We start from the raw sequence: 7,710 nt of genomic DNA, 5'->3' as shown, positions 1-7,710 counted from the left end.
GGAGGCTCGGCAGCCATTGGGCGTCTCTTTTTGGGACCATGCGCCTGTTTAGGACCACGTGGCTTGGGTGGGAGTCAGGACCACGAGGCTTTGGAAGTGCTTCCTTTTGCCATGTGGAGGGTGCCAGGAGGACTGTGTGTATTTGTGGAGAACTTCAGTTTGTGTTATTTCAAATAAATAATAAATTATTTTCCTTTTCACTGATCTCTGGTATTAAGAGATGTCTTTCCTCAGGCGGCAGGCAAAATGAACCCAGGAGGTGGGGAGGAACCCCCGGAGAAAAGGGGGGTCTTTTATATCATTCAGCCCTATCCCCGGTCTGTTGTGTAACAAACTGTCTTTCCTTTCCTTTCCTCTCTTTGTGTGGTAGGGCCTCTGTTATTCTGCTTTTGTGTTATACTGTGGGCATAAATATTCACTAAAAACTGTTGGCTTTTTAGCTGCGCCTGCTTTTGTAGCACCAAATCTTTTGCTGCCCTTTTCCTCAAAGATACTCTTGGTGGTGTCTTCGAAATGTCCAAAGTGGATTTGGACCGGAGATGTTTTTCAGATTTTCTTTCACAGCTTCTTTCACATGCTTAGTTTTTTTTTTATGACACCTCACAAACTCCTTGGTGGGAGTCTTCAAGGCACCAAATGTTTCCTTAACTGAACCCAGAGTTGTTTCTTTTGATTTATTTTTAGCCCTGTGGTTTCCTCTGCTCCCTTACTCTTTCCCATCAGTTTCTCGTTTTCCATTTTGATCTTGCCTCAATATACACTCTTTCCCACAAATCAGAGTGCTGCTGTTCAAACTGAACTTCCCCCTGGCTCAGGGAGTCTTACCCATCAGATTTCTAGTTCCCCTTCTCAGGCAGTGCATGGGGAGAGCCTGGGCTGCCTGCTGACCGCCTAGAGCTGAGCGGCTGACCTTCCCCCCTTAACACCTCGGTTTTCAATCATTCCCACTCCTCAGCATGTTCGCTTCCGCCAACGGAGTCTCCCTTTGATTAAGGAAGCTGTGTGTTTTCTGCTTTTCTGCTTTCAAATGCTGCTTACGTTTCTGATTTTCTGTAACTAACTCAGTACTTGCCCCTGTGTCTTCCCATGTCCTGATCAGTTCTCTTAGTTGCCACTTCTTCCAGTAGTAAAGACAAGGTTTGTCTTCCTTCTCCAGCGATATTCTTAAATCCTGATTTTCTGTGTTAAGTTTCTTTTTCTGAATGTCAAAAGACATCTTTTTCTCTGCTTCAGTAAGGGCCCCCAGCACTGTGCAAGGTTTTCCTTCAATGACTTACAATCTGTAGCAGATTCCTGTTTCTGGTGACACTGGGAAAGCTAAGCCTTCGTATCATTCAATTCCTCTCCATGTATCTTTGCGACTAACTGTTGATGCTCCTGAATCTGAATGTGCCGTAGAGATGTCCAAACCCCAAGCTGATTACAATCACCAGCAAATGTAACACACTTACTGAGGCCACTACTGAAACGGCGTTCATACAGCTCCTCAGAGGGGCCAGTTTCTAGTCAGTGAGCAGCCAGCCGTTCTTCAGATTCTGAACTAGAAGCAGCCTTCCGCCTCCTAGTGCAGGGTGGCCTCAAGGCAGGACCGGGCTGACGACTGGTTGAGCCCCTTCCTGACCTGTCGGCACTAGGCTGAGATGAAAATACAGCTTCTGGCTGTCAGAATGTGTAAGTTAGAGCCTTCTGGCCTCTGTGCTTCTGTAACAATTTTGGCTTCTCCTTGGTTTCCAATTTCTTCTAATTTAGGTGGCTCAAGGGTAACAATGTCAGAATTGTCACCGACAGTTCCAAAGTAGACACTATCTTCAGGTGACTTTTCCTCCTCTCGCTCAAGCACTGACTTCGTTTCCTCCCAAGCTGGATAAGCAGTTTCTCCCACTGAGATGGAGACGTTTCCGCTGCCCTCTCCCTGCTCTCACTGCTTGTGGCTCTGGAGACGAATGCTCCGGGCTGAGCTCGCAGCTGTCACTGGCTGTCCCGGGTTCAGAATTCACCTGCTCTGTACCAGACCCCTCCTGACTGAGGATGGTCCTGCCACAAGACGAACTGCTGTCGCTGGAATTTTCAGACACTTTTCAGGTCTGAAGGGTCAGTGCCACCTCCGCTCCACTGTGCTGGCTCTATGATGTATTTTAAAAAGCAAAAGTTTTACATTTGAAATCACATTGTCAATTTTTCATTTACATAATATGCTTTTGGAGTCATAGCTAAGGAATCTTTATTTAATCTAAGGTCAGAAAGATAGTCTCCTACGTTTGCTTCTAAACACTTTATCGTTTAGCTCTTACATGTAAGCCATTTCGAGTTCATTTTTGTGTGTGACGGGAAAGTGTGTAAACCCTTCCTGATGCATGTGGCTATTCAAATGTCCCAGCACCATTTGCAGCTAATCAATTTCAGTGTAGTAAGCCACTTCGAGTTAATTAATAGAATCACCTTGACACTTTTATTGAAAATGAATTGACTATAAATGTAAGGGTTTATTTTGGTACTCTCCATGCTGTTCCATATATCATAGATATAAATTAAAGAAATAAACATATTTATGTTTGTGTCAATACAGCACTGTTTTGACTCCTGTACTATTATAGGAAGATTTTATTTTATTTTATTATTTTATATTGACTTATATTTGAAATACACATTGCATAAATTTAAGGGATACAACATATTGCTTTGATACATTTATGTTGCAATACAATTGTCATAGTAGCATTAGCTAACACTTCTAGCTACTTATGTTTATAACATAGTTTTGTTCTCTATAATCACTGTATTGTGTGTTAGGTCTCTGGGACTTATCTACCAGTTGCTTAAGTCTGTAACTTAACATCTCTCCCACCCCATGCTCCCCAACCCCTGGTTACCACCATGTTACTCTCTGCTTTTAGGATTTTGTTTATTTTAGATTCCACATATAAAAGATATATAGTGTGTGTCTTTCTCTGTTTGATTTATCTCATTTAGCATAATGCCCTCAAGGTCCACCCATGTTGTTGCAAATAGCAGAACTGTGTTTTTTCTCATAGCTAAATAGTACCCATTGTATAAATGTGCCTTGTCTTCCTTATCCATTCATCCACTGGCGAACACTTAGGCTGTTTCTGTGCCTCGGCTACTGATGCAATGAGCATGGGGGTGCAGACACAGACATAGCTCAGAGATATTTTGGGTTTGGCTCCAGACCAAAGCAGTAAGGTGAATATCTGAATAAATTGAGTCACACATGTCTTTTATTTTCCCAGTGCATATGCAGCATAGCATGGTCTATTACAGTCTATTAAGTGTATAATAGCATCATGTCTAAAGAAATGTACATCCCTTAATTTTAAAACATTGCTAAAAATTGCTCACCATCGTCTGAGCCTTCAGCAAGTTGCAATTGTTTTGCTGGTGGGTGGGGGGGTCTTGCCTCCCTGTTGATGGAAGTGCAGTATCTGTGAAGAGCAATAAAGAGAAGCACAATAAAACACAGCATGCCTGTATCTTTTGATTTCCCACTTTCACTTCCTTCGGATATATATCCAAAAGTGGGATCACTGGATCACATGATAGTTCTAGTCTTCATGTTTTGAAGAACCTCTATACTGTTCCCAACAGTGGCTGCATGGGTTTACAATCCCACCAACAGGGCACGAAGGTCCGCCCCCTTTCCCACATCCTCCCCAGAACTTGTTCTCTCTCATCTTCTCGATGATTGATGATCGTCATTCTTGTCAGTTAGAAGTGATATCTCATTGTGACTTTGATTTGCATTTCCCTGATTAGTTCACCACATGGATGACACCTTGGAGAAACATCTATTTAGCTTTTCTACCCATTTTTTAAAATAAAAAAATGTTTATTGATTTTAGAGAGAAAGGAAGAGAGAGGGAGAAACATCAATTGGTTGCTTCCCATACACACCCTGACCAGGTATTGAACCTGCAACCTAAGTATGTGCCCTGACCGGGAATTGGACCCCACACCTTTTGGTGTTCAGGATGACATTCCAACCAACTGAACCACACCCACAAGGGCTCTCCTGCCCATTTTTAAATTAGATTGTTTTAATTGTACGAATTATTTACAAACTTGGGATATCTACCCCTTATCTGATATAGTGTGTAAAGGTTTTCTCCCATTCTGTAGGCAGCCTTTTTATTTGATTGACTATTCCTTTTACTAAGCAGAAGCTCTAAGTTTGATGTAGTCTCACTTGGTAATTTTTTTTCTTTTGGTGCCATATCCAAAAAAAATCATTGCCAAGGACAATGTCAAAGAGCTTCTTTCCTGTGTTTTATTCTAATAGTTTTATGTTTAAGTCTTTGGTCCATTTTCAGTTAATTTTTATGTGTGGTGTAAGATGGGTTTGAATTTATATTTTCTGCATAAAGTTATCCAGTTTTTCCAACACCAATATAAATAACAGTGAGGAAAAGATAAAAACAAAACCAAACCAAACCAGCAAGACCCAAACAGGATAAACCAAAGAAATCCATGCCCAGATGTATCATAATGAAACTAATCTGTCAATTAGTTTATTAAACTAATAAACTAATGAAACTCCAATGATGTGAAAGCTAAACCTTATGGGTTGTTTTCTTTTTGAGGCTCTATTTATTAGAAAAAATCTTTTTCTTGAACTTCTGGTCCAGATGGTAGTGTAGGTAAACATTGTACTTGTCTCCTCCCACAACCACATCAAAATTATGACTAAACTACAGAACAACCATCATTGAGAACCACCTGAAATCTGGCTGAATGAAAGTCCTACAACTAGGAATTTAAAGAAGCCACTTTAGATGGGTAGGCGGGGTGGAGACGTGGAACGGGATGGTCCCAACCTTAGGAGTCAAATAAAAATCAGGAAGCATATCTCAGCTGTGGAGAATCTGCCTGAAGAGCAACGGATCTCAGCCCCACACAAGGCCCCCAAGCCCAGGGTTCCAGTGCAGGGAAGAGAAGTTCTCATAACTTCTGGCTGTAAGAACCAGCAGGAACTGAGGCTGAGATAGAAGACTCTGGAGTGCCCAGCAGTTCCTCTTAAAGGGCCCACACAAGGGCTTACTCTGATTAACTTCCTCTGAGCTCCAGCCCTGGGGCAGCAGCTGGAAAGGCACCAGGGACATATGGGGAGGAACTAAATTGTCTGACATAAGGGCAAGAGCTGGGGAAAGGGACAACTTTCTCTTAGACAAAAGTGCTGGCAGAGGCCATTGTTCCTTTGATGAGCCCTTCCCCCATGAGAGGGCAGGCCAGAACCACATCTTCATCTCTACATCAACCTGGCTCTCACTATCTGTCCCACCCTGGTGATTCCCTGAGACTTCTCCCCACCAAACTTGTAGGCCCACCCACTCTATTTCCAGTGGTTTTTCCATATGAATGGCCTGTCTTGGCTCATGCTTCAGACTTTCCTAAAATTTCTCAGGGACTTTCCTAAAGTCTCTCAAACAAGCAGCATCTGGCCTCTGTGTAACCTATACCTCTTGCTAAGTAACCCCAGGCCCAGCCAGCCTTGGTTGCAGCTTGGCTTCTCCTGGGCACCTCCAAGCCCAGCACAAGTAGCAGCCACCTGTACATTACTCTGTAGCTCATGCAAGGTAGCTCCAGGCAGGGAACAGGCAGTGGCTGCTTTGTACCTCCCAGAAGGCCCCAGAGCCAGTGTATCTGGTGAATAGTCTCAGACCATGCTGGTTACAATCCTATCACCACCACAAGTCACACACTCAAGGGTCAGACACAGTGAGCACCAAAGCCCTGATGAAGCAAGTCCTGCTCTGTAGAGTTTACTCCAGCACAGCATCAACTCAATTGTAGTCGCAGCCAGTCCTCTCAGCAGATCAACCTGGGGGTTAACCCCTCCCAGTGAGGCCAACAGCAGTCAAGGTTCAACTACAACAGGACATTATACACAGCCCACACAAGGGTGCACCTGGAGAGCCCAGTTTGGAGGACCGGAGAGGCTGCGCTGCTGAGACCTGCAGAACACCTACTACACAAGGCCATTCTACCAAGTCTGGGAGATGTAGCAGCTCTACCTAATACACAGAAACAAATACAGGGATGCCGCCAAAATGCAGAGACAACGAAACATGTCCCAAATGAGAAAACGGGAGAAATATCCAGAAAAACAACTAAATAAAATGGAGACAAGAAAACTACCAGATACAGAGTTCAAAACAATGGTTATAAGGATGCTCAAGGAACTTAGTGAGAACTTCGATAGGATGAAAATAGACATAGAAACCAGCTAAAAAAGAACCAGTCAGAACAGAAGGATCCATGAACTGAAATGAAGAACAATCTTCAACAGTAGAGTAGATGAAGCTGAGAATCAGATCAGCAATTAGGAACATAAGGAAGCAAAAAACACCCAATCAGAACAGCAAAAAGAAAAAATAATGCAAAAAAAAAGTGAAGATAGTGTAAGGAGCCTCTGGAGCAACTTCAAGTGTGCCAGCATTCACATAATGGGGGAGCCAGGAGAAAGAGAGAGCAAGAAATTGAAAACATATTTGAAAAAAATAATGACAGAAAACTTCCCTAACCTGATGAGGAAACAGACACACAAGTCTAGGAAGCTCAGAGAGTCCCAAACAAGATGAACCCAAAGAGGCCCACACCAAGACACATCATAATTAAAATGCAAAAGGTTAAAGACAAAGAGAGAATCTTAAAATCGCCAAGAGAAAAGTAATTAGTTACCTAAAAAGGAGCTCCCATAAGACTGTCAGCTGATTTCTCAACAGAAATTTTGAAGGCCAGAAGGGAGAGAAATATTCAAAGTGATGAAAAGCAAGAACCTATGACCAAGATTACTCTACCCAACTAAGCTATCATTTAGAATTGAAGCTTCCAAAACAAGAAATAGCTAAAGGAGTTCATCACTACCAAACCAGTATTACATGAAACATTAAAGGGACTTCTTTAAAAACAAGAAGATAAAAAATATGAAAAATAAAATGGCAATAAATACATTCTATCAACAACTGAAGCTAAAAAGCAAAATAAATGAACAAGCAGTACAGAAACAGACTCATAGATACAGAGAACATTTTGACGGTTGCCAGTTGGAGGGAGGTTGGGGGGTAGGTGAAAAGGTGAAGGGATTAAGAAGTACAAATTGGTAGTTTCAAAATAGTCATGGGGATGTAAAGTACAGCACAGGGAATATAGTAATAATATTCTAATAACTATGTATGGTACCAGATGGGTATGAGATTTATTGGGATGATCACTTAGCTTTATAATATCTAATCACTAGGGAGTATTCCTGAAACTAACATAATATTGCATGTCAACGGTAATTTAAAATATGATTAAAAATAAATAAAACTTCAAGTGCTACAAAAATAAATAAATACAAGAGATAAATAAATCAATAAATCTTCTGTTATTCAGACTGGATCATTTATACTGGCCTACTTTCAAGTTTACTGACTGACTCTCTCCTCTGTCCTATTTTCTTTCTTCTTTTATGGACTCTCATTTTGCTTTTAATTTTTTAAAGATTTTATTTATTTTTAGAGAGAGGGGAAGGGAAGGAGAAAGAGAGGGAGAGAAACATCAATGTGTGGTTGTCTCTTGTATACCCACCACTGGAAACCTGACTCGCAACCCAGGCATGTGTCCTGACTGGGAATTGAACCCACAACCCTTTGGTTCTCAGGCCTGTGCATGATCCACTGAGCTATACTAGCCAGGGCTTTCCTATTTCCTATT

The 7,710-nt window shown here is 41.9% G+C and overlaps 1 pseudogene; it reads right to left on the bottom strand.

Moving 5' to 3' along the window:
- Positions 1–308: 308 nt before the first annotated feature.
- Positions 309–7,710, bottom strand: part of LOC114510344 — a 22,701-nt pseudogene continuing 15,299 nt past the window's right edge.

This window comes from Phyllostomus discolor, chromosome 13, assembly GCF_004126475.2.
Source record: "Phyllostomus discolor isolate MPI-MPIP mPhyDis1 chromosome 13, mPhyDis1.pri.v3, whole genome shotgun sequence".
NCBI lineage: Eukaryota > Metazoa > Chordata > Mammalia > Chiroptera > Phyllostomidae > Phyllostomus > Phyllostomus discolor.
Note: the sequence above shows the minus strand (reverse complement) of the source record. Positions and strands in the feature narration are given on the sequence as shown.